Source organism: Coenobita brevimanus, chromosome 47 (genome assembly GCF_032717465.1).
Source record: "Coenobita brevimanus isolate Jiangsu-jjx chromosome 47, ASM3271746v2, whole genome shotgun sequence".
NCBI lineage: Eukaryota > Metazoa > Arthropoda > Malacostraca > Decapoda > Coenobitidae > Coenobita > Coenobita brevimanus.
The window spans coordinates 9,576,524-9,600,178 of NC_137000.1; positions in this window are offsets into that span (position 1 = coordinate 9,576,524).

A 23,655-nucleotide genomic window follows, 5' to 3' on the forward strand; every position below is an offset into this window, starting at 1 on the left:
GATTATTTATGGAAACAGTAATGTGGTTACATTTAATGTGCAGGAGTATGTTGTTATTGAAAGTTGCTACTGAGCCATAGCCATGTTTTTTCACTTAAAGCAGGCTTTATATATATATATATATATATATATATATATATATATATATATATATATATATATATATATTGAAATAGGCCTAAAAATTGAGGTAGAAAATACGGCAAATCTTTGTAGAAGTCCTCGGTAATTTCAAGGGGTTGTTGTAAACATAACAGTGTTCGGTAGCAGCCACGAGAAATCAGTGAAAAAAGGTCACTGGAAATACAAAAAGGGCAACCCAACCAACCCAGGCAAACCGGACATAATCTACACCAAACCTACGTTAATGTGAGGTATTTTATTTTATTTTAGGCATTATTATTATCATTTTTATTTTACTATCAGTCCCAGATTCAAGCTAAACTCTAGAGAGGAAGATCTATTCGAAGCCCAACCAGTTTACATTAACCAAACCCGACTAAAACACTACAAAAACAAACAGCAGGTGATGCTGTTCCTCATTAGCACCCTTCAGTGACCAAAACCATGAAAAAAAAAAAAATGAAAATGAGTAGGCATTACTGTATTTCTGGAAAGTGACCATCGATTTAAAATTTACTGCTACCGTACATGAGTTTCTCTGTTCTCTCGTTAAATTATCTGGAATTTTTGTGTGTTAATGACGTTTACTGTATATACATGACGTGGCCCATGATCTGCAATAAACATCGTGAGGAAGTTTGTTGGCAGGGAAGATATGTGATTTTTCAGTCTTATGTCTGAGATGATTAATTCGCTACAGTTAGTAGTATTAGTATTTGTATTTGTATAAGTATTCTTGTTACCTGCAGACTATTTGAGCATCCCATTAAGGCACTGTTTCGCCCTATTTAACCCCTTCACTACGAGACGCCTCTCCTAAAGCAAATTAAATCGTCTGGAAGTAGAATTAAAAGAATAGAAAATGCGTCATCGTTGTGAAGTGATTATTATTTTGCTAGTTGGTCCTTATTCAACCTCTTCAAGACGATGACGCCGTGTAATTGATACGAACTAATGGCTTTATTTGTCTTGGTAGATGTAGGACACCTGTAATGTGGTATATGGATTTTTTTTTTTTTTTTGGTATTTCGTTCCTCTTCATCTTGAGAGAGAGAGATTGTCCTGCAGGGGTTAATGAGACCTACCAACAAGAGAGAGAGAGAGAGAGAGAGAGAGAGATTGTCCTGCAGGGGTTAATGAGGCCTACCAACAAGCGGATCTTTCTGCTTACTAGTCACCCTCTTTACTACTTACCTACTCATCTTACCTACCAATCTTTTCAACTCTTTCCAGCCTACCTGACGACCTCCCTCTCTCCCTTCTACCTGTTCTCTACTTTCTCCCTGTCTTCTTATCTATTAAACCGACCTACAGTACTTACCTGCCTCCATTCATCCTTTCTTCTTTCTTTCCTTTTCCAACTACCCAATATTTTACTTTCCTTCTATCTTACCTAACTCCGTAACTACCTTCCCACTTACCTATCAGTCTACCTTTATCCTTCCCTCCTTCCCTACCTGCCTCGTTCCCTCCCTCCCCACCTTCCTACCTGCCGCTGGCACTGCTCGGCCTGGCTGTCACCTGATATTTCACCCTTGAGGGAAAACACCGGCGTCTTTAGCTATCTCTCTTCCGGACACACCATTTTCTTTACACCAGTCCTTCCTCTCTCTCTCTCTCTCTCTCTCTCTCTCTCTCTCCCTTCCTTCCTTCCTTCCTTCCTTCCTTTTGTTCTTTTTTCCTCCCGCTCCTCCACTCATTCCGTCACTCCCCTTGTTTTTCTATTTTCATCCGGTCCTTTTCCCCATATTCCTCTTTCTTCTACCTCCATTATATTTTTCTCTTCCCTTCCTCATCGCTCTGTCCCTCTCTCTTTCATTTGCCCTTCCCTTCCTCCATCTCTTTCCTCTGTCTTTCCCTCCCCCTCCCCTCTGTTTTAACGTCAACCACCTTTCCTTTTATCTTTATTCCTTCTCTTCCATCTTCCCTTCTTTCCTTCTCTTTCTTCTGGCGGCCTTCCCCCCCTCCCTTTTTTTTTGTCTCTCCTCTGCATTTCTCTCCATCCCTCCTTTCACTTTTTCCTCCTTCCTTTTGTTTCTTCCTCCACCCTTCCCCTTTTTCTTCTCCCGTCCCTCTCCCCCGCTTTCATGATTCTCGCAGGAATTAGTAAGGGTTCCCCCTGATTTTGAAGATGGCTTCCCTCTCTAGTCAAATGAGCACCTGTCCTAATTTTATGCCCGATTTGCTTCAGTGTAAGACGATCTACCTTACAGAACTGATAAAGAAATTTACTTTGATACTAAATTATTTTTCATAATGGCGTGAGGGTACATGAAAATAATTTGTAATACTTGGAGTAATGTTGACAAGTTGATTTTACAATTTTAATTTCCGTAAATGTTATAATCATGATTGTTAGAACCTTCAGACCGCAAGGAATTTTTTTCAGCGCTAAACTCCTAACCTTAATGCAGTGTGTCCAGCGAAGGGATAAACTCAAAATATATGTATTGTTTTCTTTAACTCTTCGACATGTAGAATATCTGTCAGTGTAATGAAATAATTCGAAGATGTGTAAAATAAGTTGTTCACATTCACAGCAGCGAAATTTAAAGGCTTCCTGGTCAGGCCCAGTCTTAGCTCCGGGCGGGTCTCTGTTCTGTGCCTCTTCATTAGCGGTGTCGGGTGTTGGGGCAGGAAATGTGGCTTCTTTACCTCGGGGCGGGGCTGGGGCAGGCCAGCATAGTGGTCTTAAATACATGAAAAGGAAAACATAATAGGTGTAACGCAGTACAGTGACTCTTCGAAATATGACGGGAAAGTAGTAGTAGTTTCATCCATTCAGGTGTTAGGACCAAAATATTACTTCATAACCAAGGGGCGGGACTGCGGGGGGCTGGGCCATGCTAGCATTGTGGTCACTTGCACTGAAAAAGAAAGACAGGTATGCACTACGGTGATATATTCAATTTTGGTAGGAAAAAATCAAAGTAAATAGCATAATTTTTTCTTCTTCCTCTGCATCTTCGACGTTTTGGGTCTGAATCTCCACCTCCAGTCAACGGGAAATTATGATTTTTAGGTAAAATTACCAATAGATGGAATATTAATATATCTCTAACTTTATTTCTGTCAACCTTAAATTTCTTCGATCTCGTTAGTTTCAGGAATTTGATGATTATGAACGTGAGAAATTAGGCTGATGCATCGATAATGACATCAGCAAAAGTCGGAGGAAACTACTGCATTTGTTATGAAGTTTCGGGTATATAATTCCATGGTATACGAAGTGCGTCAATGAACTTCAGTATATCATCAGTATATCCTCAGTCGAATAGGTTATAAACTCTGAATTTTGATGACGGACTAATTATTTTCAACTTATATGTGCCGTACCTTAGACCACACAGATATAGACATTCTGACACACGTCTGTTTTCGCATTTTCTTCTTCCCTTCCCATCCCGTCCCTTCCTTCCCTTCCCATCCCTTCCCTCTTCTGTTCACCTCATACTTTCTCAGTGGGCGTGGGAAAGCATTTTATCCCATGACGTGATCTGTTGGCCACTCTTGGTTATTATTTTCCTTCATGACTGACTGCTTGAGTAAATATCCTCGTGTAATTTAACCATAGGCTTCATTAACCTAGGAGATGGGCTTCAAGAGGCTTACTTCTCCAGGTATCCCCGCTCCCCCGCACCAGGAAGCACTCCCAGCCAATCAGAATGCCCAAAGTAGGATATAAGGAGAGGATCTGTGTTCTGATTGGCCTGGGTGTTTGCGATGTGTTGAGTGAAGGGGAAGATATTGAATGACGTTGTTATAATCGACCCATCATCATCATTATCATCATTGTTATTATTATTATTTTTATTACATCGGCTACTACTACTACGACTACTACTACTGCTACTACTACTACTACGACTACTACTACTACTACTACTACGACTACTACTATTGCTGCTACTACTACTACTACTGTCATCATCATTATCATCATCTGTTGTAAGTTTTATCATAGCGCTGATAAAACAAATCCATTTTGACTTCCCTCCCCCCCTCCTTTTTTTTTCCGCCGACATAAATTCACGCCAACACAAAGGGAGGGGAAAAAAATCTGGTCACTTTCACATGGGTACTGAGGGCAAAGGGACAGTACCACCTAGCCCCCCACTGCGCCCCCAGGTAGACACAGGCCCCCCCTAGGAATGTATCTATTAGGGAACTGTCAGGGTGGGTCAGGGAGGGGGGAGTAGGAGTGTTGGAGGGAGGGAGAGGGGAGTTTTGGATGGGGAGCAGTAAGAGGAGTGGGAGTAGATCATTGTGACGGGAGGCCATGTTGGTTGGTGATGGTAGTGGGAATAGCAGAAGGAAGAAATTTGTGTGTGTGTGTGTGTAATTTGGTCCTGTAGGAACTATAGTTATCTGTTTGTAATGAAATTCTGCAAAATTACTGCGTATATTTTGTACTTATGTATTTAAGTTACTATACATATATCTGTACTTATATAACTATTATTTTCAGAATATTTTTATATGCTGATTTAACCATTTTAGCTACTTCGGTCGACTTTTTGTACTACAAGTATTTTGTTCTGTGATGGTTCTATACTCAATTTACTTCTGCAAAATATTCAACGATAAAATAGCTCTACACGTTTAATCGCTCCATCATGACGTAGAGAATACGTGAAGTCGATGTTGTATTACTGTCGCTGTCTGTCTCTCAGTCGCCATTGTTTATTTATTGTGATTTTGTAAGTAATGTGATCAGTGTAGTTTGGTCTTGGGGATATGCTTGTACTAACGGTAAGCCTGTGGTGTTGGTGAAATATGTGTGTGTGTGTGTGTGTGTGTGTATTATGGCTCGTCTATACTAGAGCTTGGCCTGTGATGTCAGTGAAATGTGTGTGTGTGTGTGTGTGTGTGTGTGTTTTATGGCTCATGTTTATACTAGAACTAGGCATGTGATGTTAGTGAAATTGTATGTGTGTGTGTGTTTTATGGTTCATGGTTATACAAGAGGTAGGCCTGTGGTGTTGGTGAAATGTGTGTGTGTGTGTGTGTGTGTGTGTGTTTTATGGCTCATGTTTATACTAGAGCTAGGCCTATGATGTTATTGAAATGTGTGTGTGTGTGTGTGTGTGTGTGTGTGTTTTATGACTCATGTTTATAGTAGAGCTAGGCCTGTAATGTTAGTGAAATGTGTGTGTGTGTGTGTGTGTGTGTGTGTGAATGTCGCCTCGAGTGGTGGCAACTTTAGTGTTACGTAACTATACATCATATCAACCTCAATTCTTGTTAGGAAAGGCAGTAAAATTAAGAAACCTTGTCTCTTCCCTGATACAGGTTCCGTAAAGAGGTGTTCCGCAATTAAGTAACTTTGAGAGTCGGTTCCTTGCACATTTTAGGCTAAGGTGTTCCCGGCTAAGAGGTGTTCCGTGTTGGCGCGTGACGTGATCGCGGAACATGGCCACACTAATGGCTACCCTATTGTTCCTTTGTTTTACGCCACTCGTTTCTCATGTCGTGGTCGTCGCATTAGGCCCGCCGATGGAATTATATACTTTTTGTACTTAATTTACGTCGTGTGTGTGTGTGTGTGTGTGTGTGTGTGTGTGTGTGAATTTAAAGAAAGTTAATAAATACTACAAATCCAATGAGACAAAGGATCAGGAAAAATGAAATAAGTTGATTTCTGATAAGTCATATGGCAACTTACTTAACCACTTTACGATAAGAGATAACAGTATACGTACAGTATATTATAATCGTAGAATAAGATAACTAATAAAGGTGAACATCTGATATCATGTTAGGTCAATAAAACTTAAGTAATTTATGAGTGTATCTTATTATCAGTGTTGGGGTGAAATTAATTGAGCATAAAACTAAAGATAAAATACAAACAAATTTTATGAGCAACTTGTGAGTGTTGTGGTAAGATGCATAGTGGTTAAAACTAAACAGAATAATATACAAGCAGAATAAACATTACGGTATTAACTGAAAAGGAAAAGAAAATAACAGGATGATTATGGTCATGTCATTTTCAGGCGTGCTACCTCCAGGCGATTTTATTGTCATTGGGAAGGAGTTACATCTGATTTAACCTCTTCAGTATCATGAAAAAATCGTGTTCCATTCATTGTTACGGCCTGATCATTTTATTCAACCTAATTAGAGACAGCAGCGAGAGGGAAGATAAAGGTTGTGTGTATCAGTTTGTTAATAATGTGTTTAACTCCTAATTATGTGGTATTACGATGTGTATATTTTTTAAGCTCATAAGCGAAATGATCCTCCGATTTCTTCATTCTTCCTTGACAGAGAGAGAGAGAGAGAGAGAGACTTCATATACTTTGCGACGGGTCATAGCTTGCAGTGTGTAAGAGCGAAATAATAAAACACTTATTTCTTAACCAACATAAATTTATACCAACACCACAAACACAACCACTGGCCCCCGCTAACTGGCACTTCCATAAGCCTACACTGTTTCTTAGGCTCACTGTGCCACTGCCGGTCGCCCTACAGCAACATTCACCCACCGACATATTTCTAAATTGAACTAACGAAAAGCGACGTTAATAATAAGTAGTAGGGGGTTGTTAGAGGAGGTGAAATGTGATAGGAGCCCGGGTGGTGACGTCTCACCAGGCCTGCCAACCGTACGAGTATATTTATCCATTTTAAAATAATTGTTTCACTTATTTTACGCATCGTCATCATCTACTACAAAATAAGAAGTTGTCAAAAAAGGGTAGACTTCAAAGTACAGCCTCAGTTTTGCAACAGGGCCGTAGATGTTAAATAAACTGGGTTACGGAGATTGGTAGCCCTGATAAACATTACCCCCAGAAAACATTACACTTTTAAAGGACATTTACTCCCTTCATCTTCTATTTGCTGGTACTTACGTGCAACGGGATACTTGATGATGCTATAATGTTTCTAAATGTACACCAGGGGGTTAGAGAAAAACTAGAGAAATAAGAGAAAAAGAAAAACGCCAGCCTCGCAAAAACAGTGTATGTTGAAGTGGGCAAGGGGAAGAAAAATGGAGAGCATATTTAGACTTAAAAGGAGCCTTGTGATGGGATTGAGATGGCGTCAGAGGAGATGGAAAGAGAACTACATATTTTGATGATTCATAGAGACGGAGTAAGAGGACATAGTGTTCTAAGGTCAAAGGGTATCAGGATGGTATCGTTACTAATAAAACCGCTGGAGGTAGCAAGAGTTACGAAATAAAGGTTCAGTGTACGGTAAGTGTTACTGAAGTTTCTAGTTCCCTTCAGCATGATGGACCATTCCTAAATTGATTAATACAGTGTGGGGACAATTAGAATACATAAAGACGTCGCCATATTGAATGGAGGTTCGTTTGATAAAGGAAGATGGGCTGAAAACACTCAATAGAGGGTCCATCAGGAATATAATGTGATGAATATTGACATGTGATGAATATCAACAACAGATATTTAAAAATCGTCATCGTAGAGACGGGGTAAGTAGATGTTTTTAATGATCTCAAAAAGGTTGTTGAGGTGAATAAAATTGTCAATGGGGGGGGGTTAAAGTAAAGGAGGAGAAGAAAAAGAGCATCGATGTGGTGAATGGGATGGATCTGAGACGACGGATGTTTTTAGAGTTATATGAAGTAGTGCCAGCCTTCTGTTTCCGCCATCTTGATTCGGAGGTGAGGGGTTAGTCTCGAGAAAACACAGGGAGGAGGAGAGGAAGTAGGGGAGGGAAGTGGAGGAAACGGAAGAGCACGTAGGGTGTGAAGGGGGAAGGGGGAGAATTTAAAAAAATAAAAATAAAAACCTAGCCAGAATTGAACCCTATGATCATAAATAAGCTTAACACTGTAATTAATAATCTGATCATTAGCAAATACTTTGATTACAGTAAATAATTAGACCCTTCGGCTTAGATAATATAGTTCATTCGTTCTTGACATTTTAGACATCTCCCGTTCACACACACACACACACACACACACACACACACACACACACACACACACAGCTAATGGCACCCGTTTAGCGTTCATGTCCTGCCCTCCTCACTGTTCATCGTTAAGTGTGTCGTTATGCTGTGGAGGGCATGGTGACGTGCTCTCTCTCTCTCCCTCTCTCTCTCTCTCTCTCTCTGCCGCATGTGGAATGGTGATTGGCTGGATATATGAGTGGACGAGGCGCAGAGGATAGACTGTTACGGCTCTATTATCAACTCTTTCAGTCCTGTCTATCTATCTATCAGTCTACCTAGCAATCTATCCGTATCTGTCTGGCTGTCTATCTGTCTATATTAGTCCTGCAAGGGATGGCCACAGATGAGTCACCCCCGTCACCCTGTGCTCCGCCATCAGACTGTCCTCCCTTCAACTCATCCTTCCATCTCATCCTCGGTCTCCTCCACGTCACTCGTATACCTCTCCACTTAGCCTCCCATCTCATCCTCGGTCTTCCCCTCCACCTCACTCACATACCCTTAACACCAAGCAGTTTTATTTTGAGTACAAAAGAAAAAAAAAGGCATAAGAACAGACGTAGTTATAATCCCTGGCTTATCTGAACGCGAACCCAGTGGACTGCAGGCTAAAGTTACCCTTCTTCCTCAGTCCACCATCCTCCTGTCATGGGATAGGGAGGGGGTTGAGGGACGTATATGTAGCCAGGCAACTCCACCGCTCGGTCACATATCGGAGCCACCACGCGAAGGCCCCTCTCCAACACAGTTCTCAGTGAAGTGGTTAGAAGCTGTCACCATGAAAGAGGCAGAGGACTTGCGTGTGTGTGTGTGTGTGTGTGAGTGTAATGTCTACCTGCAAGCGATCTATTTAGGTTATTAAACGATCGTCGGGCTGAAGGGGTAATTTCCAAGAGTGAGTCATAAGAGTGGGAATAGGGTGCTAGAGTTATTCCGACCGTGAATGGGTTATAATATGAACAACAGAAACGCATCATGGCCAAAAATAAAACAGAACATCTAAATATGGCATCATGTAAATGCTATACCATGCATTCCTCTCTCTCTCTCTCTCTCTCTCTCTCTCTCTCTTATTGGAGAGAGAGGGAGAGAGAGAATCATCTGGTATTCAAGTAGCGCAGCAACCACTCCTCACAACCACCAGCATCACCCACCATCCCTACCACTTGCATACTGGATGGGATGGCGGTAGTTGTGGTAATTGGTGGTGGCTGGGGTACTAGTTGTGGTAGGGATGAAATTTTGATGGTACTGGTAATGGTGTTGGTGGTGGTAGATTTGGTTGATGGTGGTGGTGGTTGTGGTGGTGGTGGTAGATTTGGTTGGTAGTAATTGTGGTAGTTATGGTGGTAGGAGCTGTTTGTAATCCTGGTAGGGAATGGGTTTTGATGGTATGGTAATGGTAGGTTTCTAGAATTAATGATGGTAGTTGTGATGGGACATGGTAGCGATGGGGTTGCGGTGGTGATAGTTGTGGTAGCTATGAAAGTTTGGTGGTGGAAGTAGTGGTAGTTGTTGTGGTAGAAATGGAATGCTGGAGTGGAGGTAATGGTAGTGTAGTGATGGTTGTGGTAGTAGTGTTGGGTTTGATGGTGGTTGTGGTAGTGGGTGTGATGGTGATAATGGCAGTTGTGTTAGTGGTTGTGATGTGGTTGTGGTAGTGGTGGTGGTTGCGATGGTGGTGATGATATTGTGGTAGCGGTGAATTGTGATGATGAAAATTGTGGTTGACGTTGATAGTAGTAGAGGTTATGGTTGTGGTAGTAAGGTAAATAAATGTTGATGGTTGTCATATAGGTGGGATATTGATAGTTATGGTGGTAACAAGATATGGTTTTAATCTAACTGCTTTGGTGGACTGTATATATATTTCTGGATGATGATGATGATGAATGTTTTGCTGTGTGGTAGTAAGGAGTTTTAGGAGTGGATGCCGGTGTGGTTGTTTAAATAATTGATGTGTGCAGTGTGATGACCGTGGTTGTGGTTGTGGTCATTTTAACTGAATATGACAGATTTTGGTGGATGTATTAGTTGTTTAATGACTGTGAATTGTGGTAGTTAAGCCTTGAGTGTTGAGAGAAAGAAGTGATCATTTTCGCTGGCCTCTGATGTTAGTTCACATGTTTTGTGTTCCTTTCTCATATCAATGGATGCTAACCACTTCATGTATGCAAGTGGTTGTGTGGTTAAAATGATGATGATGATGATGATGACGATTGTTGGAAGTGGTCACATAACAGTGTATATGGTCAAGGAATTATCGTAGCAGCAGAGATGATCATAAGAACCGACTTCGTACCTCCTAACGTACAGTAATTAGTTCCTTCCATTAACCTTGAAGAGAAACCAGGAACTTATTATACTTTCAAACGCAGTACGTGCTCTAGTGCTCATAATGCCTCTGTACTCTCATTTACCAAGCTTGTTGCCAATTAATTACGCAGAAATCCTTGAAAAATGATCTATAGATAACGACTGGCCGATCAACCGTGGAATATTAGGCAGATTCGTATCATTAGCCTCCCCCAGGTAAGATATTCCACGCACATCACGATCCTGCCATAAATAGCGTGCTCATCCACCCCCTGTGTACTATATATGAGAACACATGAACGAAGTAGTTGGTATTCAGAGCACAGACGTAGCCACTCCATCACAGTTCGGCCGCTATGCTTCACTAGACTTCAAATATGGGCGGGTACACAGTCGACTGAAGAGAGTTAATGAAGTCTCTAACTACAACTGTTATTCCCAGCGTAAACTGGGCTATTATTCGTGGATGATTTGGCAATACGTCTCATTTATAAAAAGCCTGGCGTGTGGCTTAATCGTTGCTTTTTGAATTTATGTTGGGAAGGATTTTAGGCTCTCCGGTCAGGCATCTCAACAGTCTGCATGTTGTATTTACAGCGCTGTAACTGAGCGGTTAAGAAAGTACCTTTTTAGTTAGAATGGCTCATAAAATTTTTGAAAGGCATAAGATAAGGTTAAGAGCAGTCGTTTTCCATTATAAAGACTATGTAATCTGATGTGTAGATTTAAGAGGACGCCACGTAACGCCAACTCCAAACGGAGGATTACGTTGTGGTGGTGTGGTTAGGTTACGACGAAAGTGGTAAGTTTTCATTTTATGATTAGGTTTTGTGAGTTTAACCATTGTCTGTATGGATAAAATTATGAAATTGAAATATCAGAGATTATACTTATGCAGCGGGATGCCTGCAAACAAGACGTAAGTAGAATTAACACCGTAGATACGTAGAGGCCTGCATCTTTGTGACCTTCGATAATGGAATATATCAAATTTTGAGATTTAGTGAGTTATACATTGTCGGCATGTATAAAATTGTGAAATATATGTCAGAGACTATAGTGATTCATTGAGAAAGCTGTTAATTAGATGTAGGTGGAGATAGCATTGTCCTTTAAATCGTTTGGGCAAAACTTTAAATCTCAGCATTACGTAGGTAAACAGCAGCGCTTCGGGTGCACCATGTGGCCTGCATCCCACGTGCTTTAAAAAAAAAAAAAAATGTTCACCCTAAAAGTGCAGGAACTTGAGAAAGTAATCTTTTAGCCAGAGTGGCTCATAAAAAATATTTCAGTCATTAAATAAGGGTAAGAGCAATTGTTTACCATTGTATTGTGTAATCAGATGTGTATTTATTTGAGTACGATAAGTTGCCAACTCTCGCCGGGCCGGTGGACTTCGTGGTCTTGTGGTTGATAGACGATGAGCAGGTAAATTTTCATTCTTTGTGTGGTTTTGTGAACTTAGCCATTGTCTGCATGTATAAAATTAGTATGTTGATATATCAGAGACACTGCTGATGCAGTAGGATACTTGCAAATAAGATATAAGGGGAATTAATTCCGTAGATACGTTTAGGCTTGCATCATGATTACGGGGGGATGGGTCTTTCCTTTTTCCTTATATGTGATATTGTTAAATTATTCATTGTCGGCGTATGTAGAATTGTGAAATATGGACGTCAGAGACTACTGATGCAGTGAGACACCAGAAAAAGACGTAATACTGTAAATCGTGTGTTGAGGGGGACTTTAAATTTTCACATTGCCTGGGTAAACAAAAGGATTCCAGCTACACCACGTGCAAACCCACATTCTCCGCTAGTGTAAGGCATTTTATCTAATAGTTTTACCAGCCATATCTCATGAATGATTTAAAGACATGTTTGCACGAGGAAATTACTTGATAGTACAGTAAACATTTATGCCAAAATGTAGTGGATATTTTTTGGGGGGATATGAAAGATAACCATGGCATGTCTCAACACTGACTAGAAATCAGAGAAAATAATCATAATTTATACTAGACCAACCTAACCTAAACCAAAGCTGATGTAGGTAATGGAATCTTATACTAAAGCTGGAACAGGCCGAACTGAGGAAGTTAGGCATGAAGACCCACCCATAGCCCAATCAGCTTTTAGTTAATTGTTTTTCATTCAGCTTTTTTTTTTTTTTTTTTTTTTAAGCGTAGGGACCCAGGGCTTGGCTACTCAGTTCTGACATTTAAGGTGGCAGTTACTAACCTTACTCTTCCTTGATTAGCATTATGTGAGCAGTAAACCCCAACTAACCCTTAAATGGAGACCCTTATGGACTCCATCCTGTTGGAATACTTTAACTTTCTAGACCACCATATTTGCTTGTAGTTTTATTGTTACTACTTTATGTAGAAAATGGTGTCCTGGATCACAATAGAGTAAATGGTTTGTGTGCTGTGCGATTTGCTGTAGTTACCTTATAGTTGCACTGCATCAAAGGAGTGGATGGCAGAGCTCTATGCAGTTTCAGTATTTTGAATCTGCACTCACATCACACCCACACTGCTGCGGTTACACTCACACTGCATTCACAAAATTTAAACTCATGTACCAGCACTCGCACCACAATTGCATGATTTAAACTGCATTCATACTGGGCCTGCAAGGCATGAACCCGAACCTGCATCACACCGCACTTGCAAGGCATGAACCCAAACCTGCAGTACACCGCACCCGCAAGGCATGAACCCAAACCAGCATTGCACAGCACCTGCATGGCATGAACCCAAACCAGCATTGCACAGCATCCAGGAAACTAAGTTCCAGAATTTACATTTCACTCATATATCCACTTGCCAAAGTCGTTGACGTTAACCCTTCAGCAACTGTCATCTTAAGTAGGGCTTCTGTTAGTGAACATACGGTCGTCCAGTATATTATGTCCAGAAAATGCAGCCATAAGTCCTGTTTCATAATCAGCTAAGTCCTGGTGAGTTCCAAATTCCTGAGCTTACACCTATAATCATATAGCGGTTCGTACCACGCTGTATATAAAATGACCTTTATATAATATTGAGGCCACGTGTACTGTAACTGTAGCTGATTATAAGTTTTTGCTCAGTACATATCCATTGACAACCACCTGGGGCAGTTTGAACCAGCTTACAGACAGAGTTTGGCACATGCATCTCTTTTCAGCCTTTCGGCAGAGATCAAAGTGCGTGTGCAAAAACTGTACTTTGGGATTTTTGAATGTCCAAGTGAGTGTTTTTCTTAGTTTGCTTCTGCAAATTACTGTCAGAATTATATCTTAATTTTGCAGTGTACCTTAGTGATTAATGACAGTAATTAACAACCTGTGGATAAGATTTACTGTTGAAGAACTCATGGAATTGCCTTATATCACTTATTTTACAATAATAAGTTATGAAGTTCAGAGCTATGTGCAGTCACCTATTGTGATTACATTACTGAAATGAAAACACTGAAATGAAAACACTGTGACATGTTTTACTTTTCTGTAAGTTACAGACATGACACAATCAAAAGGAATGTAATTCAGAGTATTTTTATTGCATTAAATATCATATGACAAAATAATAGACAGAACATGTACACAACAAAACATGTGTATATACCTTATTATTGTAATTAAAACGATGTCAAGCCTAGCGTGACTGCAGATTTCAGTGTGAAATGTAAAAATGATGTCCATACAATGCAAAACATATGACTTCCAAAGTTTTAAACTGGGGCTTCGAAATTAAAGGGACAGGTAGTCAGGACATCCAAAATCAGAGCCATAATGGAAGCCCTGTCATCAGTCAGTGATTGCAATCCAGTTGGTAAAATTTTTGTATTATTAATTTTTATTAATGAAGTACAAAGCATATTAGTACTGTATACTAGTGTGACTTAAAGCATGATGTACAGTAAGGGTTAAAGTGATTTAAAAAGAAGGAAATTGTATTTCAAGCTCTGGAGGTAAAACCCCAGTCTCAGTTCACCTGCAGAGGGTGGCACCACATCCACACTGCTGTACAGGATATTGTAGCATTGTGGAGTGCTCTTGTTCTTGCACAGAGCTCTTGTGAATGGTGAGCACTGCCAGGGGTGTGTTACAAAGATGCAGATTGAGAATCAGGCCCTCTTTTGATAAGTGCATGAGGATGTATTATCAAAAGAGCAGAGTGGTTGTTGAACTGAATGGTAGCCAATTGAATGAGGGAAATTGTCGAGACCACTGCCGTTTACTTAACGGGTCTAGCAAATTGCAGTGATTTGAACCTGCTACGAAGACCAAGCTTCTGTCCTTGAAGATAGCCTAGAAACTGGAATTGTCCTTTCATGTGCAACTAATCAAGAATTCCTGGTGAACTCTTCCTCCCTAGGGAGGAGGGGGGAAGAATACTTCCCCAGCATCCCTGTTTGTTGTAAGAGGCAACTAAAAGGGGTCATTTTGTCTCCAGTCTGTCTCCTTACTGTCCTCATCTGCTCCTCTGTCATACCTCTCCTTGATATTTCTGTGTTTCTTTTGGCCTTTATTTTCCCTCTACTCCTACATTGCCATACAGTAGCCATATATTGGCCTGGTGCTAATTTTTCATTAATCCTTCCATCCTGGTGATCACTGTTGAGATTTTCTGTTGATGGAACTTTCAAGCATTGTTTAAACTTCTTTTATCATGTAAATGCAATAATATGGCTTATGGAGTGGTCATTTAATTCCTTCAGTATACTGTATGTTCTTTTGTCAGACATATTGAGAAATGTTTAAACAATTACATGGAATTTCTTATTTGACAATTATTCTGTGAGCAGTCAGCAGCTGTAAGCATTAGTGATGCACATTGATCCTGTATTCTCCATACACACTGTTGTAAGAAAAATGTGCCCAAATATTGAAGATTCCATATATGTCAGGCATGGCGAAAGATATAAAATCATGGTGTGTCAGAAATAGAGACAGCAACATTGACATAGGGCAGTGGCTGAATCTGTCATTGGCTCTTCATTTCACTTACCTTGCCGATGTTAGAGATTAATGGGGTGCACCTAACAGATACCTTGCTAATAATTAGTGGTGCTGTCCCCCAAGTGGCCATCACCTATTAGCTATCCTGTTTTAAATCATACTTCCACCTTCCAGCAGTGTGCAGGGGTTACAGATGTTAATGTCTGGGTAACAGGAGAGGCATGTAAAACAAGTTTGTGATGCAAAAATTTAGCTAATCTTGTCCTGTGAAAGTACCTGCACTTTCATAGGATCAAAAACGTACGTATGATGTGGAGGTATGCACTTTTGTAAAACTCCGGTCCCCCACCTACTACCTGTACCCATGTTAACAATGAAAATACTACAGAGTTAATGGCAGATGTTTGTATTCCTCATTAGTGCCCCTCAGGAACATTTAAGTCATGTAGTAAAAAGTCAAATGAATTAATATAAAACGAACATATTCTGAAAAGCTACCATCAACTTTACAATCACCAAAGTAATGCAATCCTTGCATGTATCAAGTTATGTTGTTTTTTGTTAGCTAATAGATTGTATTGTTAAAATAATCCAGCCAGGTGTATTATAGCTAATGTCTATAGTTAAATTAAATATTAGTGTTACCTATGGCTGCACTAGAATAGATTGGTTAATATATGCTTAGGTTACAGCACGTTTGGGTAGTTTAGGCTAAGACAGATAATACTAATTTTGAACTGGTAAGTTAAATTATATAGTTGCAGAAACAGACTGTATAATATCATGTGTTTGTATCTTAAGAAAACTTGTATTTCAGAGTACGCTGGTACACTTATCTGGTGCAGTAGTACTTGAGGAGTGCATACCACAGGCCTAATTTTACATCTGTACTAGTTTTAGCAGTTTTCAAATTCAGTACATTGATTTATTACCTTAATTAACTTTTGGTCAACTGTTTGATAATTTTACAAGTGAACATAGTTAACAGTATAACTTATATACAGTATACTGTATAAACAAGCAATCTTCTTATGGACAGCAGAAATTCATAGTTTGTAACTATGGGTACAGGTTTTTAAATTGTAATGGCTAAAGTCACCAGTTATTTACATCTGGCTTTCACCTTTGACCTATATGAGGTTAAGAGAAACTGAGTGGTAATATGGCCCAGGCATTTAGTTGTTGTTATGATACAGCAGCCACCATATTGCCTACAAAGTTGATTTTTGGACTGCTAGATTCTGCGTAATCCATTTATGCAAGGGAATATGGTTTGGAATGGTGATGAGGTGACCAAGGCCGACGCATGCAGGCATGTTGAATTCTTTATAAACGAAATGATGTTGAATAATAAGATGATGATTAATGTTTGTGGTGGTGGTAATGAAGATGCTATATAAAGGATATTTGGTTCCCAGTACGTTAAGAATGGTGAAAGTGGTGATGTATACAGGATATTTGATTACCACTAATATGACTTGATAATGATTGAACTTACTGAATTACCAGGTTTTGCTATTTCTGAATGGTGCAATGACCCAAACCAAATATAACTACCCTTGCCTAATTTACTTTAACTCACCCTTGCCCTACCCCCTCCCACAAAAAAAAAGTTATCGGGGTAATAGTAAACACATTGTGAATACTGTAAATAAAAGCTGAAAAAATAAAAAAGAACAGTATGTCGTTTATTACGACGTACTGTACTTTAATTAGCTATTATTGGACAACAGAATGTAGATCAGTGTGATAGATTGCTGCATACAGTTCTGCATAGGATTAGGGTAGCTTGTACATGAGTAGCTCAGGTGAATGGTTTGATAATTAACTTGTTCAGTATTTGCCTGTACTTGAAACTGATCACAAAGTAATTTGAGCCTTCACAGTTATTGCCCTCTACTCATCTGCATTATCATAGGTTGAGTGTGTGACTTTTTCAGTACCTTGGGATTTTGTAATGCCGATGAATATTATATCTGTGTATTCTTCATTACAGAAAACTGTGTGATGGTCAGGACAAGGACAATAATTACAAGAAACCAAAATATGCACAGAAAAAATTGGATGGAACTGGAAACGTTATCGGATACACTTGGACTTGAAAATATTATCATGGAAAATCCTTAGAACTTAGTGAAGTGTGAGAATTAGGATATGAATAATTATTGGAATTTATTGAATTTAGTGAACTAAAGAACAGTAAGGACCTTGAGGAAAAGTAATGTCACTGTTGAAATACAGTACATGTACAGTAAAATTTAAAAAATGCTGTTTGAAGACAAAATTAATTACAGTATGCTGAATACCCTGCTAAAATACTGTGAAAAGATAATGACCCTATTTATATACTTTGGAAAGAGAAGTGTTTCTAATTATTTGAATACCTAGTACAGTGAAGAGTGAGAAAGATGTTGCTATTTAAATACTTTGGAAAGAGAAGTGTTTCTAATTATTTAGATGCTTGGTACATTGAACTGTGAGAACGATGTTGCTAATTTAATACTTTGAAAAGAGAAGTGTTTCGAATTAGCTGCTGTATTTAAATACCCGGTACAATGAACAGTGAGAAAGATGTTGCTATTTAAAAACTGAAAAGAGGGATGTTGCTGACGATTTTGAGGTGCCATAGTGAAAAGTGAAATAAGTGCGAACACTTTAGAAGAAAGAGAAAGATGTGGTTAGAAAGTGAAATATGATGACAAGTTTAGAACTGTATAGTGTACTGAAAAGTGTGGTAAAAAATGTGATTAGCATAGTGACTAAATCTGGTGGAAAGATCAGTAACATAAGACCATATACAGTATTTAGATGTTAACAACAGAAAAAAATGTACATTAAAGAAAAGTTACCCAGTAAATATAAAGATATGAATAAGGAAGAGTTGAAAATAATTAAAGTAGCTATATGGCAACAATTTAGGAAAACTGTACATTAAAGAAAAGTGAAATATAAAGATGTGAATAAAGAGAAGTTGAAAATTGATTAAAGTGTATGGCAACAATTTAGGAAAAACTGTGAATGAAAGAAGTACCGTAAGTAAAGATTTAAGAACGATTTGAAGTGTGTGATTTGAGCAGAGGTAAATATGATGTGAAAAAAATAATGGATTATGAAAGTGTGGGCTACTGTAAAAGAAGATATATGAAAGTTTAATATAGTGAATAGTGAATCAGATATCGGCATAAGTAATAATGAAAAGTGATGGAAAGAAAAAAAAATGCAAGACGAGTGCAGCGGGCATCGGTCACAGTGCAAGGTAAGTTATTGCAAAAGTTGATGCAATCTTTATATTTATTGCTCTGTTGCAAGTTTAAATCTCTTACGAAATGATGTTTGGCCAGTTTTGTACATTATGGTTTTTATATTCCCTTTTAATGTGATTATTACTCTCTCTCTCTCTCTCTCTCTCTCTCTGAGTGCTTAGTGTAAAGCGTTTTATTGCTTACTTTTCTCTCAGCTGGCCAAAGTCGTTGTGGATAAGGTTTAATTAAATACTCAGTTTATCCCTAGCGGTGTTAAAGCCATAAATATGTTTAATGTAGGCATTTTTTTTTATATTGGTGTTAATAGCTCTCAGTTCACCAGATGTCAGGTACCGGGAATAATTATACTTGTAATTATAATAATAATAATAATAATAATAATTATTATTATTATTATCATTATCTGTAGCATACTACTATTACCGTACTATTGCTAGTACTACTTCTACTATTACTACGACTTTTACTACAACTACTACCGTACTAGCCTACTTTTCCTCCTCCTCCCACCACTGCTGCTACATACCCGTATAGCTGCGTCCATCTTCTGAGCCACTCAAGTCGTGACCAGAAGTTTAACCAGCACCATTTGTCAAACCAATATTAATGGATAAAATATGGCCTGGGTAGTTATATATGGCCAATTTGCAAACATCTGTATTCTCGCTAGCTACACACAGCATAAGTTAAATCCTATGTATTAAATCTTTCAGTACGGTACAGTGACTTGATAGTATTTTTCTCACTTTCCAAACGATTTTACTCAGTTTAGGAGAAGACCCTCGTAGTGAAGGGGTCTGGCCAATATCTGTTGACTCATTTAGTACGATACTTTGAGTTTGTGTGTGTGTGTGTGTGTGTGTGTGTGTGGACTTCCGCCTAACGATTTTTATTCAACTTAGAATACCCCCCCAACTGAAAGAATTAGAAACAGTTAGCCCATTCAGTATGATGAGTTTTGTATTTCATTGTTCTCACTACCAGATTGTTTTATTAAACGTAGAACACATGGTATCGTCTTTGTAAAGGAGTTCTGTACGTTTGCCAATAGGCCTACTGTATTATTGTTTACAAATGGCTGGTGCAAAACCCTAATTTCCCCCCCCCCCTCTCTCTCTCTCTCTCTCTCTCTCTCTCTCTCTCTCTCTCACTCAGTAAAAGCCGTAGAGTGAGGAGTGAGATTAGACAAGGTTGTACTGGTGTCATGTTGGGATAGGCTTACTCCTCTCTCTTTGTACCTTCTATAAGCCCGTCACTATCTCTTACCCCTCTCTCTCTCTCTCTCTCTCTCTCTCTCTCTCTCTCTCTCTCTCTCTCTCTCTCCGTCCTATTCTTAACCCGCTTCCGTCTTTTTCATCTCCACTTGACCTTTCCTCTCCCCCCTTTCTTCTTCCCTTCCTCCTCCTCTCCACTTTTCTCTGTTTCTTCCTTTCTTTTTCCCCAGCCTCAGTCCTCTGGCATCCTCTCCTCTTCTTCCCTTCTAGTTGCCTTGCTTTTTTCTCTCGCCTCTTCACCCAGCCTTCTTCGTTATTACCATCTCGCATTCTCCTGTCTTTTCCATCTTCTGCCTTCCACTTTCCCTCTTCGCTTCCCTTCCCCAACCTCACCTGCCTTCCTCGCCCATGCCATTTCCTTCTCCCCAGATTTTCTCTTCTGTTTCTCGTTCCCCCCTTCCTCACTTCCCCTTTTCATTTTTTCTCTGCCTCTCTCCCTCTTCCGCATTTGTCTTCCATTTTTCCCTTCCTCTATGCTGCCTTTCCATTTCCTCCTCCGTCCTCTTCTCTCCCGTCCTCCTCTCACCTCCATCTTTTCTTCCTCTCTTTTCTTCCCCTATCTCCCTACCTCTCTACTCCACCTCCGTCCTACATCTCTCCTTCCCTGTACCAGCGTCGTTTCCCTCGCTCTTGCAAAAGGCTAGATCGCTATCAGCTATTTACAGCGTCCCAACATTAAGGGAAGAGAGAGAGAGAGAGAGAGAGAGAGAGAGAAAGAAAGAATGTATGTAATAAGAACCAAGAGCGAGTTTATCGCTAAAGGTGAACTTACGGTACGTCTGAAGAAGCAGAAAAATAGAAGAGTAAAAGGAAGTAAATGTGATACCGTACGGCTAGAGAGAGAGAGAGAGAGAGAATATCCTGCCCCCCTTTTTTGTGGCCACCCCGAAGCTCATAATGTATCCTAGACTGACTCATTTCCCGCCCGTTTCCATGGTAACGGCCTGGGCGAGAATTTTGCAGCCGAGGGTACGAAAGTTTGGAAAGAATTTTAAACAATTTAGGGGACGTTAAAAGAAATTCGAGGCAAAAGGATTGATTATTTACTGGTTTCACTTTATTTTGGGAAAAGTAAAGAATTTAAGAGCAAAAGGAATTATTATTTAATGTTTTTGTTTTTTGTTTTTATTTATTTAGGGGGGAAGTAATTAATTTTAGTGCTTAGAGTAAATGAATTGATTTTTAAACTGGTTCAAGTAGCTTCTTGTATTTGTTCATTACTTTTATTTATGGCTTTTTATTACTGTATAAATTTGGAGGGGAGCATGGAAGGATTTTAATATTGTTTGGGAAGTTACGGTAGCTTTGAATTTAGCGAAGAACGATCGGTAATTACTTCTATCGGCAATTATTTCTGTTAGGCTACAGGTACTTGTAATATTTAGTTTATTTTTTATGACTTTGTGGTAGATGGGAAGAAAGCTTGGAAGAATTTAGTTTTGCTTGGGAAGTTACCGGTAAGGATTTTAGAGCAGGTCAGTAAATTATAGGTATTATGTGGAACTTGTTGCTGATGGTGTGTGTGTGTGTGTGTGTGTGTGTGTGTGTGTGTGTGTGTGTGTGTGTGTGTGTTGATGTTACGGTTATGTGTTATACCGCGATATATATTTAACTACCGGTATTTATTTATCGGTACAACTGGCCGGGAGAACAGCAACGGACGCTTGAGAAAGATATTCAGTATACTACATGGGAGTGTTTCTCTGGAAGTTAAAAGTAGCTACCGGATCCTGTTCACACCAGTAAATAACCCCTGATGGATTAACCTTCCATTAGGCTAACCCCCTCGTTGCTGTGGACCCGTTTGTTTCGTTTTCGGCCCGCACCAGACGATTTTATTCAGCTGAGGGAAAGCCTGTTATAGTGGTCAGAGGGTTAGGAGCTTGAGGATATTCTGGCGCGAATCATAGGAAAAAAAAATTATTATCATCGTCATCATCATCATCATATTAAAAAAATGCCTTCTTTATGCTCTCGTTAGTAAAGTTTGGTACGGTATGTATTAGCAAGAAGTTTCAGGAACGGAATTTAAAACCCCACTGTGGACTGGAGATTTAACTGAGTAGCGGTATGTTGTTTTCCATAGCTGTTTCGTAACCCGTAATGAGCCAAGGTTATAGTATATCCGGTTTGCGTCCTGGTAATTGTTTTTCGGGGTAGCCTGGTTGTTTTGAGGGTGTAGCTGATTTCCCCATCTCTCCCTGCACCTTCTCTTCACCCGTCACTTCCCTCATTCACCCCAGTCTCATCCACTCCCCCTTCACCCTTCCCCCTTACTTCCCATTTCACCATCCCTTTACCCTTTCTCTATCCTTCCCACTCCCCCCACCTGTCCCCCTCACCTCCATTTCTTTCACTTCTCTACCCAGCTATAGTCTTTCCCTAGCTCCCCCCCCCTCTCTCTCTCTCTCTCTCTCTCTTTCTCTCAGTTCCCCCTTCCTCAATCACTTCCACCTTCACTTCTTCCCCTCCCTCACTTTTCATTTCCCCCTTCCTCCCACACTCCCACAGTCTCTTTAGCCTTCACTTCCTCCCACACTCCCACAGTCTCTTTAGCCTTCACTTCCTCCCACACTCCCACAGTCTCTTTAGCCTTCACTTCCTCCCACACTCCCACAGTCTCTTTAGCCTTCACTTCCTCCCACCCTCCCACAGTCTCTTTAGCCTTCACTTCCTCCCACACTCCCACAGTCTCTTTAGCCTTCACTTCCTCCCACACTCCCACAGTCTCTTTAGCCTTCACTTCCTCCCAAGTCCCATCTCCCATTCCCCCTCCCCCTTACCTTCCTTCCACCCCCTCCCGTCACCGTCCCCTTACTCATCAGCTTCCCCTTTCCATTCACCTCCCCCTCCCTCCCGCACCTCCACCTTTCCTTCGGCCTTCGCAGCCCTTCCCCCATCACCTCCCCCTTCTCTTCTCGCCCTTCACATCCCTCTTTCCTCTTTCGTGTCTCCCCTTCACTTTCCCTTTTCACTCCTTCCCTTTTCTCATACCATCCTTTTCAAGGCGTAAAGTCATAGGGCGATTAGGGAGGATAAGATACTTACAGAGCACAGGTGGTGAAACAAAAGATACTGTTGTGGCGGTAAATAGTGGTATGATGCACGGCTAAGTTTGGTTACTTTTCCACCTCTCCCACCCCCACCTCCCACCTCATCTTCCACTTGCGCCAGATGCCCTCCCCCTCCCTCTTCCTCTCCCTCTCCCCGCAGCACAGGCCGTTCATTGCAACGTTCAATATGCAAAACAAAGCGCAGGTCGTCACGTAAATATCACCCTTATCACACACGTAAATTGTAAAAACCGTAGCCCCAAGGTCGGCGAGGAAGGGGGGGTAATCCGTGATGAGGGGAGGGGGGTAATTTGTACATTGGAGTAGGGAGGGAGGGTGTAAGGGGTGGGAGAGGGGTAGGGGAGGGGCAGGAGTAACGTGGGGAACAGAGAGGGGGAGAATGTGAGGGGGGAGTGGATTGAGGGAAGGGGAGGGGGTGTTCCGGGTTGCAATACGGGTACTTTGTCCTTATATGACCTGAAAATGTGATGAATTTTCAGGTTTGATGGTGTTGATGGCGGTGGTGTTTGGAAGCACTGAGTGTTGATGTACAGCTGTTTGTGGTATTAGTTTTTTGCGATTGATGTTGATATGTTGTACCGGGTATTGTGTTATTTGTTCCCCCTTTGACCACTATAGGCTACCCGTTCCTGAAACTCCCTTTAGTAAATTGACTCGTATACTGTTAACCAGAAAACAATACCGGTAGCTACATTACTGAGCCAAATCTAC